Source organism: Palaemon carinicauda, chromosome 17 (assembly GCF_036898095.1).
Source record: "Palaemon carinicauda isolate YSFRI2023 chromosome 17, ASM3689809v2, whole genome shotgun sequence".
NCBI classification, from domain to species: domain Eukaryota; kingdom Metazoa; phylum Arthropoda; class Malacostraca; order Decapoda; family Palaemonidae; genus Palaemon; species Palaemon carinicauda.
In genome coordinates this window covers 73,465,308-73,490,307 of record NC_090741.1, presented here as the reverse complement: position 1 = coordinate 73,490,307, position 25,000 = coordinate 73,465,308, and the positions used below count along the sequence as shown (strand labels likewise).

The following is a 25,000-nucleotide window of genomic DNA, read 5'->3' as shown; positions in this document are numbered from 1 at the left end:
TATATATATATATATATATATATATATATATCATTCTGTAAGTATAAACTAATCATTGGATCCCCATAATATAATTGCTCATTAAGGTAAACTACACAATAGTCACTACCGGGCTCATCCTTTGACTACAAAATCCAAAATATATCAATGTTGGAGGAATTTCACAACCACGTAAACGCTTACACAGAAGGCAGCTCATCAGCAAGGCAAGACATCAGTACATGACTCATAAGAGATTCTTCGCGTAGTTACAAAAAGCAAGGAAAAAAAAAACTTTACTGAAATAGTAGGCTTGACAGAATTCTTGTTTATCAGCCAGTGCCATCTGCATCATTGCCACTCTCGACAAACGAAAAATAACAGCCTTCCTGGCAAGGATGCTTGTTTTTCTCTGTTCTGTCTCTTTATCTCCCGTTTCATCTGAGATGGCTGCATCTTAGCCAGAGACAACTTCAGCATCTTTCCCACCAGAGACAAGTTTAACATTGTTCCCACCAGGGGCCCCCTCAACCAAATAATGTCTAAATTCTTGGTTTAATACGAGGGTTACTTTCCTCATTACTTAACAGAAATAACACCATTACCACTAATAATTAATTTGAGCCTTATGTATTTCATTAAGCTACATAAACCTTACATTCGGAGAACTGAAAGAAATTTCATGTTTTACAATACAATAAGAGTGGATGTTTGTTTATTACTGCATCACCAGTAGAATGAAGCAATTATCACAGTTTATCTCCGTGAGGAATGCTTGGTTGGTCATCCTAATGAAATCAATTCTTTTCACGAAAATATATTTTCATTATGTGGAGAGAAATCTTACACCATTCTTTGAAAGTAAATCATGATTTTTTCATATAAAATTATAAAAAATAACTTTTTGCTAACAAACCTTAAGAAACAATCTATTACAATCAACTTGGTCACAATAGACATGCTATAACATAATACAATATCAAAATACAGGTCTGTTCAATGACAAAAATTCAAGTATACAACACAGTTTAACCTTCAATATGGAATACATAAAAAGACATCCACAGATGTAAAAGCAGGATGCTATAATCCCAAGGGCTTCACCAGAGAAAACTGCCATGTGACAAAATGAATTAAGGAAATATATCTACTACATATGAGAAGTAATGAATAAATATAAAATACCGTAAACAATGGTAATAAAGTTAAAATAGACATGTTATATATAAAATTATGAAGAGCCACTTATGAAACCTGAGTTACATATTTTAGTACTGCGTACAGGATGGTTTAAATTATCATTATCATCATTATAAAGTATTCCTTGAGACAAATATCATTAATTCATGATAAAGCTTCCCCATAAACACCCATATAAGAAAAACTTGTACAGAAAACATAAATCACAAAGTATGAAAAATCAAATACAAACGCATAGAATATCAAGAAAATAAAGTTATCCTGAATAATTCCAAAGAAAAAAAGAAGACTACGAACGAAAGCGTGTAAAATCGTTGATGATAATGACCAGACAAATAGGAAGTCCTGCCAGTGAATAAATCGTACGGAGGGCACTATAAAACAAGAAAGGTTCACAAACCCAACTAAGCCTTATCTCCCTACCAACAAAGAGGTCCCCCTATTATAACAACAGGATGGAAGGTGAAAGGAGGAAGTCAAGGGAGGTTGAAATGTGTGCGAGGTAGTTAAGGGACTGGGATTAGGGAACGCCTATAAAATGACCTACGTTAATGACACCAGGACGAGGGAGCAGGAACCCTTCCAAACAGCCTCCCTCAACTGAGGTGGGAAAGACTCTTAGTGCTGTCACAAAGGAATGATAATCAAGTGCACACCTATGTGAATCTCTCTCTCTCTCTCTCTCTCTCTCTCTCTCTCTCTCTCTCTCTCTCTCTCTCTCTCTCTCTCTCTCTCTCTCTCTGTCTCTCTCTCTCATCTTCCCTTTTATGGTTTTAAATTGAATATACTTTTATTGTTTACTTTCAATAAACGAGATCGGTGTCAAGGACCTTCGATGTCAGGATGCCAGAAAACATCAAATCAATAAATCTCACATAGTTTACATAATACATGATGTATGATTATGCTCATTATCAATAATGGAAATATCTTTACGCAATACTTCTTTAAAAAATGTGATACGTACATACATAAAATAGAGGTATATTCATACAAATATTACAGTAGAAATAATACCATGCTAATCACTGCAAATCTCAAAAAGATGGGTTATAGGTGTTGCAGTTTCATGACACACACTCACTCTCTCTCTCTCTCTCTCTCTCTCTCTCTCTCTCTCTCTCTCTCTCTCTATATATATATATATATATATATATATATATATACACACACACATATATATATATATGTATATATACATATATATGCATATATATATATATATATATATGCATATATATATATATATACATATATACATATATAAAACGACAACACCAAATGCACCCGTTTCTGGCCCACTGCCGGACAAAGGCCTCAGACATATCCTTATTCCTGTCTGGGGTTTAGCCATATTCCATCACATGCTGGCCAAATGCAGATTGTTGATGGTGGGAGACTTCTGTCTGGTCGCTCAAAACAAACCAAATTAGTATGGGTGACCCTGACTGGCATATACAGCTTTGCTGATCATGGCGATTCACAAACCCTTTCACCACGTTAAGGTATCTCCCTCAGAAAGGTTATACTGTATATAGGTTGGCCAGGGCACCAGCCACCCGTTGAGATACTACCGCTTAAGAGTCATTGGGACTTTTGACTGACCAAACAGCACTACATTGGATCCTGCTCTCGGGTTACGGCTCATATTCCTCTCGCTTATACATACACCGAATAGTCTACCCTATTCTTTACATATTCTCCTCTGTTCTCCTACACCTGACAACATTGAGATTACTGAACAGTTCTTTTCTAGTCTTGGGCAGTGACATAGCGTCTTTACCATGATCTTCCACTGTTTTGGGTTATTTCTCTTCCACATGTTTTTTGAAGTTTGAATAGTTTATATATGAAATATTTATTTCAATAATTTTACTGTTCTTAAAATATTTTATTCTAATTGTTAATTACTTCTTGTAGTTTAGTTTGTTTTCTTTATTTCCATTCTTCGCTGGACCCATGTTGGAGCCCTTGGACTTATCGCATCCTGCTTTTCCAAATAGGGTTGTAAGTTAGCTAGTAATAATAATAATAATAATAATAATATATACATATTTTATATATATATTATATATATATATATATAATATATATATATATATATAAAACTACCATCCATGGTGTATGCCATGAATATAAGTGGGTGTATTCAATTGATAATACATGGTGACTGGAATGGAGATAAAAAATTCCTGATAAAATACCTTACATCCTTCAACGTCACAACTACACATCTCTCTCTCTCTCTCTCTCTCTCTCTCTCTCTCTCTCTCTCTCTCTCTCTCTCTCTCTCTCTCTCTCTCTCTCATACCTGACCAGAACATTACGCGACACACAGGTGAGAGAGGGAACCAAAATCCCCACCAAGTAATTGCCGCAATATAGTAATCATGGAGGAAGTCACACCTACCTGTACCTGTAAACAAATTGAGCGTCCCCACAGTGAGGTGTGTGTGTGTGTGTGTGTGTGTGTGTGTGTGTGTGTGTGCGTCCAATACCAAAATGTCATCAGCCAGGGAAGTATTAGGGAAAGGTGTCAGATGGAGCGAGGAGCGAGCTATATAATAGACATGAAAGCTAAATTTAAACGTTATTCGCCGATTTATTGAGCACCCTCTTGAGTATTTGAATTTGTGTCCCTATCTCTTACCAGGAGTAAAATGAAGGGAAAGAAGAGTAGATGTTGCAGGAAGGGACGTAAACAACTGTTCAAACTTGATTTCAATCCAAGAGAAAAGGGAAAAAATGGGAATAAAATACATTTAAACAGGAAAGTTAAAGCTATTTAAAATTTTTAACCAAAAGAAAATGATCCATTAGAAATGGAGACATGAGAACAGGAGTAATAACTTCAAAAGTAAAAAATAAAAGAGGGGGAAAATGCGAAGAAAAGAAGGTTATAATTAAACCTATTTTACCTCATGGAAGAAGGAATATAAGGAGTAATGAGCACAGGACAAGAGAACCGTTGCAGTCACTCGTTGTAGATTTTAGCTAAGATTTACTTGTGAGATTTCAAATCCTCGAAGAGACGAACACACACTGTCCTAATGCGTCCGATTCATGTGATGGAAGGAGTTGGTATTTTCTGTTATTTTTCTTAGATTTACTTGATTGTCATTTCCATAGTAAGTTAATGCAGATTCTTTCAAAATGATCACTTAAAAAACTCCAACAAAAATCATTGAAGAGTTCAGTAATAAACCTCCTACTACCTCATAATTAAGCAAGTCTAAGCCGTAGCCAATTGTCACAAAAAGGCACATGCCAAAGTGGTCTCCCAAACTGTCCATAATTGGCCCAGATGTGGCGTCATTTACATGTAAAGTAGACAATTATTACCCAGGTTCCCCGTGGCTGGAGGCTTTTGGGCCAACTCATGCACTGAGGCTGTGGCTTTTATAAACTTTGGACTCGGTAGCGGGACAACGCGCTTTCAATGCTTCTTAAGTAGTTATCTTCAATTATGAGGGTTCTTTTATGACTTTCTTGATATGAAGTTTAATATTAAAAGTTTGACAAACGGTTCTCTGTCTAATTGTATAAACACTACAATTTCTATTCAGAGGTCTTCTGTTGACGCTTTTGTTAAAATATAGCTTCCATTGTATTGGCATGGCCTCTTGCTCCATATTCAATAATCTGCCATTACTCGATGACATTAATTCTTTTCGAGTTTTCACATGACTATTATTTATAAAAACTAATTCTTGTCCGAAATAAAGTGCCCGTAAACAAACCAGACCCTGTGATTAATATAAATCCATTAATCGTTAAATAAATTATATGGCTTTCCTAGTGTAGTAGATATTGAATGTAAAAAATGCAATTCTTTTCTACGTACATTTTAATGATGATGGCGATATCATAAGCGTTGTCCTAGGCATGATATGACAAAAGGAAACAATATAACAGTCACGGACACTTCCATACTCCAACATCTGAATCGTTCCAAGCACATACATATATAAAATTGAACGGAAGGTGATAGCATTTCCATATCCAAAGCATATATTGATAAAAAATGTATTCAGTGGTCAGCATTAATATTGACATTTACCAGATTATTATTATTATTATCATTATTATTATCATTATTATTACTATTATTTATTATTTATTATTATTATCAATAGCTACGCTACAATCCTAGTTGGAAAAGCAAGATGCTATAACCCCAAGGGGTCAAACAGGGAAATGGCCCAGTGAGGAAAGAAAATAAGACTACAGTTAGTATAGTGTACTTGAATGTACCCTCAATGAGCAAGAGACCGTAACTTAAGACAGGGGAAGACCAAGGAAAAATGAGCCAGTAACCAGAGAGGAATACAGTGTAGTACTATCTGGTCAGCCAAAGGACCCAATAACTCTCTAGCTGTAGTATTAATATCCTAATCAACATTCACTACTTATATTGTACATGGAAAAAAAAATAGTTGCTTAGAAACCATTCACTAAAACTTATACGAGTCAAATTGCAATTTGCTTTGGAGGTTACTGTTCATTTAATAGTAATTGCTACTTGTTCACCATATTACAACTCTATCACTGAATAGAAGACTTGTTATACCATCAGTGGTCTACGTCCCAAAACCAATATGCCTACCTTGGGCAGTGTAATGATCTTGAGCAGCCTTCTTGTTATATTCCATTCCTAAGGGTGACATCAATCATACATTTCTTTATTTAATTGATCACTGAATTTCTTTACTCAATTTTCATTGAAAGTTACTCCAAGTATATAAAGAGTATTTTACTCTCATTATTACCATGCATTATTCATAATTGTGTGTACCTATATTGTATTCATATAAAATGGTCACTTCCGCTAGATCATCCGATCAGCAAACGTAAGCATTATTTGTTTAGGCAACCACTGAGAAAAGACAAAAGCTGTTGACCCAAAAACCTTTTGAACATCCCTGGGGAAGGGCACAGGACTAGCAACCTCATCCCCATAAATGCTTGCTGATAACAAACAGGGCAAAACCTGGAGCTACGCCATTTAAGGGGGAAAAAAGTTGGATGCACTGCCGATTTTCCTTGATAAGTATATAAAGCCACTTATGTGGAAGTTTTAACAGGTTTTTCATTCAAGCTTCAGCAGTGAAGGTTGTATTCCCTTATCTAGGGCCAAATCTGGCGCTATTTATATATACAGTAGGGTATATATATATATATATATATATATATATATATATATATATATATATAAATATATATATATATATATATATATATATATATATATATTATATATTATACATATATATATATATATATATATATATATATATATAAATATATATATAGATATATATATTATATATTATACATATATATATAAATATATATATATATATATATATATATATATATATATATATATATATATATACACATGCGTATAGTTAATCTTGTTATTTAGAGTGGCTGAGACATGTTTTTTCCTTACGGCGAAATATATTAAATTTCAAAATGAAGTAACTCTGAAAAAACAAAATTATCTCTTCCAAGTCCTACACCCTTTAAACGAGAGAAGACACAGAATAGGCAATACAATGCTTTAACATTTAAAAAATAAAATAATAAAAATAAAACATTGGAGGCCTTTTAACCTTATCCACTTTATGTCGGGTTGTCCATTGTCTCCCTCCCTCTCGAAAACCCTTTGTCTCTGGAGCTTATCATATCTTATAAAAAGATACACAATGGCTAGGACGAATGGTATAAATTAAAAGCTCTGGTGTGTGTGAAGGCTACAAAAGAAAAAGAAAAAAAAACTGTGAAAAAAAGCAGTATCTATAAATGCTGTAACAATTTCATAGAGGGTTTTAAGAGGTTTGGATCCCTTTACCCTGCGTGATATTCGATCGTCTATTGTTTTCTAATGTCGCTTTGTCTTCTGGCGCTTAATTGGGTAATTCCTCCATTAGCTCCAGGCGTTTTATTGACAGCCAGGCGCAAAAGGGTTTCATCTTAAAGTGTGAAATATGGATGAAGTTCTGTAAGGTGTGTATGTATTCACCTTCACCGTTATGTTATTGTTTACTTTATATTCCTTCTCTTTTCAATCATAGGTATACCATCTATTGGTAGTTTTTGCCTGTTCCATCATCATCATCATCACCATAATAATAATAATAATAATAATAACAACAACAACAACAACAACAACAACAACAACAACAACAACAACAACAACATAATAATAATAATAATAACAATCAAAAGCTAACTTTACAAATAAACGGACGTAGCACGAAAGAAGCTTCCAAATATAATTGAAATAAAATTAATTTTGTCTCGAGAGCTACCAAAAATGCTCAATGTTGAACCAGAACGAGGTCTTCCTTGCGTACAGGTCACAAGGGAGAAATAAAGTGAAAAAAATAATCTAAACAAAAAATATGAAATAAGACCACGAGAGAACAACAATAACAACAATAATACTAATGATAAACAGCTAACTTTATAAGTAAACGGGCGTAGCACAAAAGAAGCTTACAAATATAATGGAAATAAAATTAATTTTGTCTCGAGAGATACCAAAACTGATCAATATTGAAGCAGAGAGAGCTCTTTTTTGCATATTAGTTACATGGGAGAAATAAACAACAGCTCAAAAAATAATCTAAACAGAAAATAAAAATAAGACCCTGAGGGATGGTCAACTGATAACAGTTCAAACATGATACAAATTACAATCCAAGGAACTGACAAGATTAGCCAAACACAGGACAATCAAGTATGTAATTATATCATATATGACTTTAAAGACGGTTCCAATAGACCGGAGGATAAAGAGGACTACTCTATAACACATTGTTATACAATTCACTAGAATGATAATTCGCAAGAAGATTCGTAGGTCATGTCACGGTAATGGAAAAATAAACTAGTGAAATTACAAACAATAATTAATTATCATTCAGAAACAGGGATTCCAATTTAACGAATGGGCCTAAAGCAACGGAGAAAGATGTTTATATTTTTAAGAAAGTTATACAATACCAAAAGACCTATCATTTCAGATTTTAAAAACAATTCAACCTACAAATTTGAATACGAACATAAAAACTCGGGTAACAAACAGGTAAAATAGCAATCAAAATTGAATAAAATAAGAAACACCTTGTACTAAGCTATCACTCTCTTATATAGGTAGCAAATTAAGGAAGGGGGAGGGAGTAACCAAGGCCATCCCACCTGACACGCCTTTGCAACCAGCTAATTAGGGAGACCAGTGACCGACCTGTCCCTTCCGACTAACCACTATTGCTAATCTCTCACCTGTTTAGCCGAGAGGTCTACTACAAGAGGGTTTCCCATAGTTGAATTATCATGAGCTCTTCGCTGTCCTTTTCCTCCTCCTCTTCCCACTACTACTACTACTACTACTACTACTACTACTACTACTAGTAGTAGTACCAACCAATTCTTCTTCATTCAAGGGGTTAACTACTGCACTATACTGTAATTTTTCAGTGGCTACTTTCCTCTTTGTAAGAGTATAAGAGAGACTTTAGCTACGGTAAGCATTGCAGCTCTTCTAGGAGAAGGTCATGCCAAAATAGATAAATAAATCATTCCAAAATCAAACCATTGTTCTCTAGTCGAGGGCAGCGCCATAGACTCTGTACCATGGCCTTCCACGAACTTGGATTAGAGTTCTCTTGCTTGAGGGTACACGTGCACGTTGTTCTATCTTATGTCTCTTCTTGGGTTTTTTTTTTTGGAAATTTTAAAGTTTTTACAGTTTACATTTGAAATATCTAATTTAATGTTCTTACTGTTCTTAAAATATCTTTTTCTATTGTTCATTACTTCTCTGGTAGTTCATTTATTTCCTTGTTTCCTCACTAGGCTACTTCTTTCCCTACTGGAGCCCTTGGGCTTGAAGCATATTACTTTTCCAAGTAGGGTTATAGCTTAGCTTGTAGTTGTAGTAGTAGTAGTAGTAGTAGTAGTAGTAGTAGTAGTAGTAGTAACAAAATCTGACACACTGAACACCTTTCCATGTCGAAACCTTTAGAACGCAATATTTCCCTTTAAACCTAATTCAATTCCCATGCTTACTCCTCAGTGAACCATTGTTGTTGTTTCTTAGGTAGTTGACGTGTGAGTAAAGCATAGGGAAATCAAGTAAATAAAATAAAATAAATATTCACATCAATATCAAGGATAGGAAAAATAGCAGGCTGACCTCACCAGAGTAGCTATAGCAGTCTAAAACCCGGGATATTCTTGAGCGACTTCAGATGTAAATGAACAATACCAGACTTTGCTAAGCTATCTTAATACATCTAGCTAATAATGTGAAAGGAAAGAAACTAATACTCTCTGGTCTATATGTTTGGTTAGATGTTTCTCGGTAAAATACAATAAATTAATAATTGTTACTTAATTGGCATAACATCAGTGGTCATTGATGTCGGCTAGTGTATGCTTAATAGACAATTAATAAGATAGAAAACTAAAAGAAAAAAATACGTATATGAATAAACACCTTCCAAACTTCCCTCAAGATGTTTTCCTCCACATACAGAGAAGGTAGATGTACATTAACACCTGTTTCATGAATAATGCCACAGCGTTGCTCGAGATGTCTTGAGAAATGCAGTTCGAATCGTGCGTATAATCGTGCTATTTACAAGTAAATATAAAAGTTTGTGTTGGGGATCAACGTGGATCCGATTAACCCTGTTTTGGTATGGAAACATATTTTTTAGGTAGTGTTTGTACTGTGATTCTTCCTTCATTCAACAGTTAAATGATAGGTTACTGTCCTTTTTTAATCCCATTCTAAGATGGGAAATGACTTATGATTATAGAAATTAAGTTATCCTTTTCATTAACATCCTTATCACTTTATTATCATTATAAGCCAAGTTAAATCCATAGTTGGAAGAGCAGAATGGTATAAGTTAATGAACCAATATAAGGAAAACATCCCTGCACGCAAAAGGAAACGGAAGAAAATCATAAAAGATAAACAACAGATAAATCAAACACAATAAGAAACAATAAAAAGGAAACAGAGAAGTTACCAAATAATCACAAAAGATAAACACTTAATCAAACGCACTGAAACACAGCAAAAAGGAAAAGTAACAAAAGCAATGAAACAAAACTTCTATCCGGCTGCTCAATAAACAAATTAATTTGACTAGTGCGAACCTTTGAAGTTCCACCGATTCGAATCATGTCCTTGAAAAGCTCAATCCAAAATTTGGTCACTCCCGGAATACTTAGTAATGAGCCTTACCCAAGAACATAATCAGTGGCGGATGGTATTGTAAGAGAAGATCTGAATGCAAAGGAAGGATAAAACTAAGATCTACCTTCTACAGCACGTACGGGGGCTAATTAAACGAAGATGCCACATCTTAATATCCATACCGGGGATAAGGAATCTAACGGACACCAAATTTTAGTCTCAAATTTACGACGAGCCAGGTACCAAAAACCAAATAGGATATCAATATTCAAAACACGAAAATATGGAAAAATACAGATCTTCATAATAGGTCTCTCTCTCTCTCTCTCTCTCTCTCTCTCTCTCTCTCTCTCTCTCTCTCTCTCTCTCTCTCTCTCTCTCTCTCTATTATATCTATATATATATATATATATATATATATATATATATATATATATATACTAGTAAGGAAAACGAAATAACGCTTACCACACAAACACACACATATACTAATAAGGAAAACGAGATAACGCTTACCTTGTGGTAGGACTCAAAAAGAACAAGAAGGGTCCAGAACAATATAAAAGTCACTATTATGCTAAGAAAAGTCATCACCAGAAAGTCACCCGTTAAGTTAATATCTCTCTATATGTATTTATAGGTAAAATAAACACAAATACATAATATACATACATATATACATATATATATACATAATATATATATATATATATATATATATATATATATATATATATATCTATATATATACATATATATATACATAATATATATATATATATATATATATTAGTCCACATAAGGAAAATGAAAAGAATATGGTTTTATGTAGAAATGCTCTACAGTTTCGTCCGCCACTGGAACTCTTCTGAGAGGTCCAGTGACGGACGAAACAGGATTTCTACAAAAACTCATTCTTTTAATTTTCCTTAGGTGGACTACTATATACAAGTTATCTCTCTGATAAGGAAAATTATATCTATAATATATATATGGGTATATATATATATATATATATATATATATATATATATATATGTATATGTATATATTCATATATATATAATATATATAATTATATATATACACATACACACACAAACAAATACACACACACACACACACATATATATATATATATATATATATATATATATATATATATATATATATATATATATATATAAAATACAATAATCCCTTAAGGTGTCTTTTATCCAAGCAAATATTCAAGCTATTGAGAGTAGCAAAGAAAAAAGTTCTACGGCTCATTATGCAGTAAAATTAAATTATTGTTATGAAAAAAAAAAAAACAACGTCCCACTAAGCTCTAAATGATATAACTCGGGTTTCTGTTTTTATGAAGAGCAAGAAATAAAACTCCATATAAATAAATACTGCCTCAGTGTGACCCCTTCCAGCATGTCCAACAAAGCAAATGTGTCCTGCCATTTTTAATCACTCTTGGCTTTTCACATGGTGATACGGTAGCCCCCTTTCCAAACCTTCCAATTCAAGCTCGTTTTGGTGACAAGGAAATAAATACAAACCACAAACCAACCATAACATCCCACAGCATAGGTCCGGAGAGGATGAATCCGGACAAGTAGACACACGGCCAGGTAGACCAGGTAGGGCCTTAGCAATATGTTACTGCCTCATCTGGGCCAACTGGATACCCCGATATCGCATTACGGCATTCTTATCTCTTCTTTTGGATATACATGTATAAAAAAAAATGGAAAGCTTCTAGATCACTGCGATAGTTTCGATTTACGAACCGTGAGTTTCATATTTGCTTATTCATCATAAAGATGATTAAGATTTATGAAGGGATTATATTATATACATATAAATGTGTAACTCAACGTCATCATAAGGATTACTTGTGTCACATTCCTTACAATAACAATCTAAAAAAAAATGAATCCTAAAGATTATGAATCATCTATATATACTCTAAACCAAATTCATTTAAATTATAACCTAAATTCATCCATTCAAGATTTTCTTTCATAAGAGACAATGTCTTCGTAAAAGACCATTAATCACTTTTTTTAAATATGATTGGCAGACGATTATGGACACGTCACGGCAATGATCATGACCTTATTATAAAGATAATATACTTAGAATTGTAATCCTTTTTGAATAAAAATATCAATAATATATTTATAATTGTAATTCTTTTTAAATAAAAACACTAAAAGGACAAAACCTGAAATAATTACACGCAGGATAACGACAATGAATTAATCACCATAATGATGACAAAGCAGTTACTATAATGACCATAAGGTACTCCCTTTCGACGAATAAAACCTAAAATCATTATAATGATAATGAACTTCAGTCTGCTTCACGAAAGGGCATCCCGTAACACCACAGGTCTTTGGACGGACTAATAAATATAGCAGGCCGATCAGATTCAACTCCCAGTCGCCTTTATTCATCATGGTCGTTATTCTCATTCACCGTGGATATAATTCTTGCTATTCCTTCACATACAGGCGAGTGAACAACTGTAAGAGTGACTGTATCATTCATCAGCTTGGATCGCTGATATATGGAAGCGATTTAACGATAATAGCACTGGCAATACATTAAAAGATTATTTTACGGTAGGGTCCAACGGTCAGGCAAGATGTCTTGAGGGGGACCAGTAGAAATAGGCAAAATTAAACTATAAACAGTTTGATATATATATATATATATATATATATATATATATATATATATATATATATGTATATACATATATGATATATATAAATATATTATATATAAATATATATATTATACATATATATATATATTATATATAAACATATATATATATATATATATATATATGAATATACATATATATGTATATATATGAATATATATATACATATATATAAATATACATATATATATATATACATATATGTGTGTGTGTGGAGACTTTAAACGTGGTGAAAAGCTTTTGCATTGCAATGATCAGGAATGCTGTACTAGTCAGGGAATCATACTAGGTTGGTTTGCCAAGTGATCAGACAAATGTCTCCAACCATCGCCAATCCGCACTGGCCAGTGTCATAATGAAAACTGGCCAAACCCCAGGCATGAATAAAGACATGCCTGCAGCCTTTGCCTTGCATGGACTAGAAACGGCTGCGTTTGTTATGTTTGTTTTATATAATCCTTTTATTTACTTTTTTCTTATGAAGGGATGCGGCCGTACACGCTATGATGGATTTCCAATAAATAGCTCAAGCTAAGGTTGCAAATCTTCGGCCTTTACTTTGGCTCAAACAATGCCTTCTACTGACCTGATACTAATTACAACTAGGGAGTGGGGACCAGTGAGTAGTAGGCAAAAACGATCCACGAATCTAGCACATTTGAGCCAGGGTCTGCTTCACTCTGATTGTTCCTATGGCCAAACACACATACACTAGCCTATACCTATATGTACGTGTGTTTGTGGTGTGCAAGTGAGAATAGCAAAGGAGCACAAGGGGATAAAGATTACATCCTTACTGGTTCCACGGCTATTTAAAAATATTTTCTATATAACTGTTAGAGATGAGGAAACTTTATATATAAAGGGATGAAAAGAACTTACATTCGCACACGCCAATAGAATTCTGAAACACAGAGACCTCCAAAGAGATGGGAGTTTATAAGTGGGTCCTGGGTGGGCCCTACTCTGGTCAAGCAAGACAGTCACAAAAATAGTTTCTCGTAAGATTTCTTATTAATAGTGAATAGACATATCGTTTGATGCCACTAGAGTCAGGCCATTTACACCTATTAAAAGAAAAAACTTGCAGATGTGCTTGGATATAAGGGAGAATAATTTAATTTATGTCGAAACTGATCACTGTACTATCAAACTTTTTATGAAAGCTGGATTCTGACATTTCTTTCCAGCTTACTATTAAAATAGAGTAATTCTTTGCGTCTCTCCAATGAATTGTACGATTTGAATTTCTTAAAATAAATCCTTTATTCTAAAAACATGAATATGAAGATAAGGAATTATTATTTGCATTTAAACTATGATGGCTCTTAGGTGAAATAATGGGTTTACATTTAGCCTATAACCAAAAAACCTTGCCAATATTTGTTTTATAAAAGGGAATAGATTAACTTTGTGTTACAGCCATCAAATGTCATCGAAGACTAATAACATAAAAGCACAATCACAAAGTAAGAGCCCCCGGGTTTATGTCTTGAAATTGGCGATCAGGTAAATTGAATAAGAGCGTTAGCACTACAATTACAATATTTTTTTTCTTTTAATCATCGTAAATTACTTCTTTATCAGCCAACTGCATGCCAATACCCTTTTCATAGCGAGAGTAAATAGAAAAATAATTCTTTTCACTAAACTACCATTAAAAATTGAACATGCAGTACATATAAGTAACAATGTGCCGTTTTGTCATTCATGAGTTTAAGTGAAACGAAACTCTAGAGATTTCCCGTTTTTCACCTTTTTACTATATCTTTCTCACACTAGAACTCCTAGTTATTATAAGTTTGATCACCATTTCAATTTTCTTTTCGGCAGTTTCTTCACCACCGTCAAAAATATTTCTTTCCAGTTCATTATATTCCATTATGTACGTTTTCCAAGTGCTATTACTTCATATATGCCTTCCTTTCATCTGAAAGTTAAATAAAAAAAATAATAAAAAAACAATTTCTACATTTTCCTTCCCACCTTTACCAGTCAGTCATATCTCCAGAAAAAAAATGTGGAATTACTAGCCAAATCATAGAAAACGAAACCAGCACGATGACGATCTTGTATTAAACTATTTAATGTTCATAACTGTACTTCCTGGCGTCAACTACGTTGGACTTATTAATCGAGTACGAAAAATGCTTCCCAAGGTAATAAACTTTCTTATCTTGACTGGTTTGGAGAACTGCCTTAAGGAGCAATATAATTTCTATATGAGGTATAGATGGTGGTCCAGAATCCCTCTTGTGTAGGTTCATGGAACACGAATTTTGAAAATAGTTATAAAAATATTCATATATCAAAATTAACAAAATAAAAATGTAATGATGAATTCAATTTCTTTCACCAGTACCCACATAAGATTGTGATTGCAATTATCATCCATATCATCATTATCACTTTCAACACTATCATCTTCCTTATCATCTAAGGGGAAACAAGCTAACACCGGTAAAACTAACTCCACAAAATACAACGGTTTGAAGAATGAAAGCATCAGGAATTAAAACAATAAAGAATAAATAATATCATATTAAAATAAAATAAATACATGAGAAACCACGCCTTCTGAATATAAAGAAATTCTCGTGAAAACGACAACCCATTCAAAATCGCATCCGGAGAGACAGAAATACCGGCTGTCGTGTACATACGCAGCATCACACGCCATTTTCACGAACATTCGATTACTGCACAACCAACAGATGTATCCGCAGGACAAAGTAATTACGAAGGGCTTGCGAAAAAAAGGAAAAAAACGCCAGCATTTACAGGACCGTCAAGTCTTCATGATTACACTTGACTAATAGGAAAATGAGGTTAAATCAATTCCTCAGGGCACACACCGATGCCCACCTGTTCAAGTAAAGAGACGCTGTAAGAGACGACGTTCGTGTATGGGACATAGTTATAAATTCCGTGCAACAAATTGATAACTTTTTTGGGGGATAATTTCTGTCTCAGTTTTCTCATATATGACATCTACACACAAGTCCTGTGACTCGAATTAGCTTTAACAGATTGGACACCTGTGTACCTACACAGTGACTAATTAATAATTAGGGACTTTTTAAGAAGGAAGTGAAATTATCAGTAATTAAAAGTGAAGTATGTAGTGTTACGCTATCAGAATTGTGAATTGATAATGCCAGAGTCTTTTATGCAAATTATTACGTTCATATCCAGGTGTCAAGTATGGGGAGTGTTATTAACGTTTACCATGCTGCTAAGCTAATATGTATATATGTATAAGCATATGGTACTGTATATGCGCGCATATATATATATATATATATATATATATATATATATATATATACATATATATATATATATATATACACATATATATATATATATATATATATATACACACACATATATATATATATATATATATATATATATATATATATATATATATATATAAGCCAGGAGTCAAAGATGTAGTCCTGATAAACTAAAAAAAACTATAGATAGGTTGGTATATAGAAAGATGAATACTGTAGATTGATAGGCAAAGTAGGTAAGAAGGTCGCTATTCTGGAGATAGATAAACTAATTTTTAGTTTCGATCAGCAATGTATTTCCGATTTAAAAACATGATTTCCTCTGCATTTGTGTTTGCTTTTTGAAATAAATGGGTGACTACAGCAGGAAATTAGAGCTTTTGACGGGGGGGGGGGGGGCTGTCGTATGAAAATAGGTTTAATATAGGAATACAGCATAGGTAACTTTCAAACCTAATATTACCTAACTTGGGCTCTAATTCCTACCCTGGCGAAGACCTAAGGGAATGTAACAGTTTGAAGATATTCAAATTTAAACATTTTATGTACGCGTTTTAAGCCTATTACCATCACCTTACCCGGATTCACAGATTCTAGGTACATAATGCATTCAAAGTACATACCCTGCTGCGAGATACCTTTAAAGGAAAATGCAATAGTGACCAAACAACTAACAGTATATTAACTGATAAAAGATAAAAACAAAGCGATTAAACTGTTCAACTACGCTTGCAAAAGCCATTATCTGATCTTGCAACACGACTCCCAAATATTCCATTAGCGACTGAAAACAAGAGCAAATGACATCAGGGCAATTTGGTTGTTCCTATATCTCAAACTCCATCGGAAGATGGAAGATCCTGATAAGGTCTTCTCGAGCTCTTCCTCTTTGAATAGTTATTAAATTTCTGATCGCATCTACTATGTGCGTTCTTGAACGAAGGCAATTCTACGAAACTCGGCTAATGCCATAATGAAGCGATGCTTATCTGAAGCCGTTACAATTGAAGATGGGTATGCTTTCGATAAAACTGCTTGCTAAAAACATATGTATATCTAAAGCGAATTCCAACACATACAAAAATATACACAAAGACACATAAGTCATTTTCCTCAAGTCATAAGACAGAGCTAGGTAAATGAAAACGAAATAACCTAGTAAAACAGTTATAGTAATTCATACCTGGAATATCCTTAAATCATCTTCTTCAGCTACAGATGTACACACTCGAACAGCCGGGACACATACAAGGTTGAGTGGTACTGCAAGAGAAAACAAGACACTACAATTAGACGAAAATTACCATAATTATTTCAGTCTGTACACGGTATGGAGCAACGCGAAGGGCAACTGGATGACGAAAATATAAGAAAATTCTGCAAGAAAATGAAGTTCAGGAGTTAATTTCGAATTATAAGCATACAATGGCAAAACACTTTATCAAGGGGACAATAAAGTATCTTGTATATTATAGGGACAATCTAATCATGATTAGATACCGATGCATACTCGTGATACAATGAAACCTGTACAGAACAGAGGAATATACATGTACAAACCATTTGAATTTATACTGCAAATAAATGCATGATTTGCTATAACATGATTGTAGCACATCTTGTTCTATGTATTTATGTGCAAGAAGGGCAAGGGAATGTAAGAAGAATTGATAAGGTTTTAAGTTTGGCTTAGGCGGAAATGGTAAAATAGACTTTTGTCAAAGGATGGTTCAGTAATATGGCACTAAAAGAAAACAATAGGTTTGTGAAAGTTTATAATTCAGAGGAAAGAAAGGGTAGCATGTAGGAGTGGAAGACCTTGAAAGTACGAAATACGCACTGGAAAGAGGCGTTTAATGCTTAAGAGCATGTTGCAAGCTAGTGGATGGATGGTACACTGTGCGGGTAGACACACTGCTGACGAACCTTCAGTTATGAAAATTTTGATTTATAGGTTTATCGTTTATTCAGCAATTGGAAGGATGATTGTGATAATGATCACCATGTGTTATTTTATTTATGGCGACACTCTTACGGAAAATTGCTTTTTATGTGCAAATAAATTATATATATATATATATATATATATATATATATATATATATATGTGTGTGTGTATATATTTATATATAGCCTATATTTATGTACATATACATACATACATATATATACATGTGTATATATATATATTATATATATATACACACCCACACCCACCCACACAAATATATAAATATATATATATATATATATATATATATATATATATATACATATATATATACATATACATATATATACATACAACGACACGCACACGACTATCTTGTATTATACATATACATATATATATACAATATGTATATATATATATATATATATATATATATATATATGTGTGTATATATATGTATATATATGTGTATAGATATATATATATATATATATATATATATATATATATATATATATATATATATATATATATATATATATGGTCATGTGCGTGTCAGTGTGTGTTCCTATCAGAATCAAGAATTTTTTTTTTTATTTTTCTCTTAACGGCGCAATAAAAAACACACACTCTTACTAAGGGATGTAAACGCTCGTAAACAGACTTGCAATATCCCTCCTTGGGGGAACTCTAGAGTAAAGCTTCAGGATACGAAGCATCTGATAACCACCCTCTCTGCTCTCAATCGTCTTTCACAAGGGACACCCCCATTTGCGCTGGATAATTGAAACAATATCAAGCTGTCAGGAGGTCTCTGATTAGGGCACACTAATTGGTAAAAAACTGGGTTTTATAAACCACCTTGGGGTCAGGTGCCAGGGTATCAGCACGGACCCCACCTGTTGCTTCAACGAGCGGCCAATCAAAGAGCCGGGCAGACTCCGGTTGCAATATTACCAATCGCGTGGATGTTTTATCGTAATTCACTCAAGTTACATTAGCAATTCCAAGGATGTATTTCTTATTTCATTCATTTCCAACGCATTCATGACTTTTTTTACCTTGCTTAGTACATGGTTTTTTGCTAGCTCATTACCACGGGAATTTTTTATTATTAAGCTTGTTTCTGGAGACCTTGTAATACAATATAAACTAATGCTAACTATGAAATATCCGTTAATAACAAAAAATGTGTTGACTTTCAATGAGATAGTGGTTTCAGAATTCTTCATATTCTGGATATCATATTCTATAATCTTCTGATTATAGAAAAATATTCAAACCCACACCCTCAAAACTATCTCTCTCTCTCTCTCTCTCTCTCTCTCTCTCTCTCTCTCTCTCTCTCTCTCTCTCTCTCTCTCTCTCTACCTGAGCCATTGCTATTACTCATTTACAGCTGGGTGGACTTGTGAAGGATAACTGGGATCGAACATTGTTTTAAAAGGATTCATAGGCTCAATTCTGAGACACATACATCACCGAACTCACTTTGGCCGTGTTTTAGTGGATTCTATAAATCGAATCGGAATGGACTTCGGCATTTCACAATAGATCGTACTGAATTCATTTGTGTGCATATATATATATTTATACTGTATATATAATATATATACATACATATATATATATATATATACACACAGTATATATATACTTGCACACAAACCATAAAGTCACTAAACATGTAAAGACATTTATATTTACGAAATATTTGCGTGAAAAGATTAAGGAATTTCCTTAAGGAAGCTTACAAAATAAAAGAGAAGATTAACATAAATTTTTGGAGCTAGGCTAAGTAACATTTATCGGCAATATAAACAACAATCCTAATGCTAACCTCAAGTAAAACACCCAATAACGCCTCTAATAAATAAAGGAAAAAAGTTAATTCCTTATTTATCTGTGTTAAGTAATAAATTCTGTGTGTATTTCTGTATCATCCATAACCCACCACCAATGCCTTAAAAGTATTTTTTTTCCCCACTAACTTTGAGGTAACTATCTAATGTCAAACTTTTACCGTACAAAATTATTGTAAAATTTGCATCTATTTTATAAAAATATAAATTTAAAAATTTTCCATAAATCATAATCAAACTACTCCTAATTTTTATCTAATTTAATTTATAGAATAGATAAAAAAAAATTTTCCTAAAATGCAAATTCACACAATTTACTTTTTAGAATTTAAATAATCATGAAAACAGCCTCTTATGAATATACACCATTCACTAATAGTGAATCATTTATATTATATTATATATACATATACCTTTTATATATATATATATAATATATATATATATATATATATATATATATATATAATGATAGCATTAATCATTAAAAATACTGTTGAAACCGTTTAATTTAGATGTTCGTTAGTTTCATTCGTTCTGCCACTTCCTTTTAACGGACTCTTCTGTTTTTATGAAATTGTGGATTGAACATAAGCATGACAAGATTATGACATTGTTATGAACATGGAAATGTAATACCAGGATGCAATTATCACCCCATCTCTCTTTACTGTCCTATGATTAGATCAAGCTTGCTACAAACCATAGGAGGCTAACGCCAGCGGTAAGCTTCACAACGGAGTATGAAAAGTACAAAAGGAGTAAGGGAATACGTATGTCTAAATGTTCATTGAACGAATTAACTTCATACTAACACAGTATCAAACCCATCTCCTATTCCTAGGATTCCCACGAATTTGGGCGCTCCGGGCATACACCGGGTATTGAAGGTGCACCGGGCACCGCCCGAGGGTAAGTAGCTCCCGGCTCATCCCGATGTTTGTAAGATATGCCTAAATAAATTTATTCATACTGGGGGCGTGTTGGTGAACTGGATATCCCTCCGCGCTCATATTTCAAGCACTTATGCCTTCTCTAAAAATTAAAAAGAAAGAAAAAAAAAAACACAGGAAGGTAAAAAAAGAAGATATTCCGATAGGATCCTTTTACCAACGTCCGTCGGCATTAGAATATTATTTTACATTCCCATCTTGACTAACCCCTTAAAACCGAGGTTCGGTTTACATACAGGTTTAGTCGGTTCTTCGATAAAAGTCTAGATGCGGGTCTCCCGTCCGCTAATACACTGCGATGCATAGGGTATCAAATAATAATAATTAATAATAATAAAATATCAACAATAACAAAAACAAAAGTATTCTTTGCCTTGGTTAATGCCCACATAAAAGAATTCAAGAACAAAAGGCAGATACAACAGCGTACACAATACATTGTTAAGATGAAAAAAGTAGAAGCAAATGAAATAGTAATAGCGGTATTAATTATCACATGATTCATATAATGAAACTTTCTAAGGTTTTACATTAAATCTATAAATCATGATGTAATCCAAATGATCTTTAACATCCTAACGCAATTAAATCCCTTAGCTCATTAAAAAGCTCCGTAACCTTTAAGATCACCTCTATAACTAGTCCTACGAGAGCAATGACCATGACCTAATGGAAGTATTATGGTAGGTCCTGGTAACAGCAAATTTAGTGTCTGAAATCCACTCGTGACCAGATATTCTATTTAATGACATTTAGATATGGCATATGATCTGACCTACAATGTTCAACTTCAGTGAAGCAGGTCTTCTGAAAATTATTTATCTTTTATACTGATCCGTTTGATTTTTAGGTTCTAGATGAAATTTCCTTTTATAGTTTATTTATAACAAATGAAATCGGCGCCAATGATCTTCGATGTAATGATGCCAAAAAGCTTAATTCAATCAATACGGGATAGATCGAACGGATAACTATGTTACTACATAAAAATTAGTCGACGTTCGCCTACCTACAGAATCAAACTAGAAAAAAATAACTACTGGTCATAAGAAGACCGAAAAAGAACGGCATTGTGGTATTATTACAGCTAATATAGCTCGTACCAATCTCCTGAATTTACTTAGAAAATTCAGTGATATTCATGGCCGGGTGGTAGCGTCCTAGCCTGGCGATTGCCAAACTTGGGTTCGAGTCCCGCTCAAAATCATTAGTTCCTTAGGTCGCTGCAACCTCACCAACCTTGTGAGCTGAGGGAGAGGGGTTTGTGGGAGCCTATATCTCTATCTGCTGAGTCATCAGCAATCATTGCCTGGCCCACCTTGGTCCTAGCTTGGGTGAAGAGGGAGCTTGGGCGCTGATAATATGTAATATAATCAGTCTTTAGGGCATTGTCCTGCTTGATAGGGCAAAGTCACTATCCCTTGCCTCTGCCATTCATGAGCGGCCTTTAAACCTTTAAAAGGGCGTTATATACGCTTCAAGTATTTCTTCTTGGATAAATTTCAACGGTTGTGTGTGTAATAAAATACTTCATACGCATATAACATTAATTGATTCACAATACCATCGAATGTTACCCTTTCTTCTAGATATTTAAAAATTGTTCAATTTCCAAAATCCATATCTCTCACACACTCCAACGGAGTTAAAATACCCAACGATCAAGAACCCATTGTGAAAAAAGTTGCCTAATCTAACAAAAACTTTTAACATTCTAAAAGGGATATATCATTCATTGAAAACTATTTCATCCATAAAATAATCTTATTCAGTTATTTTCTATTCCCAAAGCAAAAGGCGGTAAATAAGTATTGACAGATATGAAAGTCAACATAAGTATATAAATAAGCGTCAATATTACGAGATCTATTTGCGTCGAAAATATGATCTAAATACATCCTTCCCACCCACCCACCCACCGCTCTCTCTCTCTCTCTCTCTCTCTCTCTCTCTCTCTCTCTCTCTCTCTCTCTCTCTCTCTCTCTCTCTCCGTGATACCCTGAGACCCTCCTCAGCTGTTAGCAAAGGGAGTCCAGTCCGGTCAATGCGAGCCAGGCGGTTCAAAGCTAAAGCGGCCCGGACTTTAATCTCTCTCTAATCCTTCTTTTGATGCTCAGTTGTTCGTGCGTGGACCGACGTTGCCGACAGGTGATCCCTTCATATACGCCCGGTCAATTTGTAATATTCTGATGAATATTCGATGACTTACAAATGTTAAATAGAACTAGGTGAAGCTTTCGTAATCTTTAAGAGCAGACGATAAAGATACCGATTAATTTGAGCATTTATTAAATTAACCTTCTAAAGAACTGAAAATCCGGCAACTGTCGTAAATTAATCCACTGTAAAATTGGCATCCGAGTTTGTTTACATACGATGTTTCGTTTTCCGCCTTTCTTCTAATTCCGACGAGGTGGGTCCTACCTGATACATTTGCACAAGAGAAGAGTAATGAAAAACTGAAAAAAAAATAAACAAAAAAAAAAAAAAAAGGTAAACTAGCCCTTTCCCAAAAGGATGTATTTATTAAAGAAAATTTTTATTTCTAATGAATGGATATAAAGTAAAAATATGATAGCTAAGAGTAAGAAACATTATATTCAACAACTCAGATGCTGTATACTGTAAAGAATAAAACGAATATTGAACATTGTAAATTATCACAGCGAGGTAAAAAGACCATTTAGTTTTATGATATGAATATTCATGGGCAAAAAAAAATGGCTATATAAATTGAGGAAAAAATAACTTTCCACAGTATAGCTGAAAATTAAAGAAGATACATAATTGGGATTTCAAACAAAAATTGTGTATGGCCCAATATAAATGTTTGATATCAGAGAATGTGAACTTTATTTATGATTGCGATTAAAAGGGGGAAATACCCTTATAACTTGAAATATCCAGGGATATATAAGAACATAACCATATGAATAATTTAATAAAGGGCAGCTCAAAACGAAAAATACTCAGAATAAATGAAAGAAATGTACCCTATACAGGTAAATAGATGGCAACTTCAAAGGATAAAGACTTGTCCTTAAGGAAAAGGAACCTTATGGATGGGACACATGAAGGTGAGAATCTCATAGTTTACAATCAGAGTAACGGCAACTCAAACAATACATTCTCCACCACCGTATTAATAATGCGGGGATCTGCAAAGGTAGCTGGGCTTCTATTTTGGGTCGCTCCTTTTCTCCAATCTGACCCGATGTGACCACGGCCCGGTGAGCAGCTGCCCGAGTGGCAGTAATAAGGGGCAAAAGGCTTTTAATAATTTTTTCTAATGGTTTAAATAACAGAAAAACCTTTACGGGAATTTTATTATTAGGCTATCAGTATTATTATTAGCATGACCAACAACAATGATATCAATAATGACAAAATAAAATTCATATAGAGCTGCTAGTTTTACAAATGAATGGAATAAATAAATGAATAAATAAATAAATAAATAATGAACATTTATGTATGCAACAATAATCCATTTCTAACCGAAGACAAAATCCAGTCTCACGGCGGGGTTAGTGGACCCCATGCTTATCACCCTAGAGTTCTGGATTCGATTATTAAGTAGCAATTCATAATAAATTAAATATTAAAATTCCTAGTATTACATACCACGAATAGTCAGGCATTTTCTTTCCACAAACTCATCTGTCCTCATATTACTGGAAAGACTTGAGATTACTAAACAATTCTTCACTCGAGGGGTTAACTACTGCACTGTAATTGTCCATTGATACTTTCCTCTTGTTAGGGGTAAAAAAGACACTTTAGCTATGACAAGCACCACTGTTCT

The 25,000-nt window shown here is 33.6% G+C and overlaps 1 long non-coding RNA gene across 1 annotated transcript in view; it reads right to left on the bottom strand.

Annotated features, from left to right (window-relative positions):
- The window catches only part of LOC137656130 (uncharacterized), a 124,308-nt gene that overhangs the window by 54,293 nt on the left and 45,015 nt on the right, over window positions 1-25,000 (bottom strand). Inside the window, exon 2 of the long non-coding RNA XR_011046951.1 lies at window positions 17,610-17,689. This is a non-coding gene — a long non-coding RNA (uncharacterized lncRNA). The remainder of the gene's footprint in view (window positions 1-17,609; window positions 17,690-25,000) is intronic.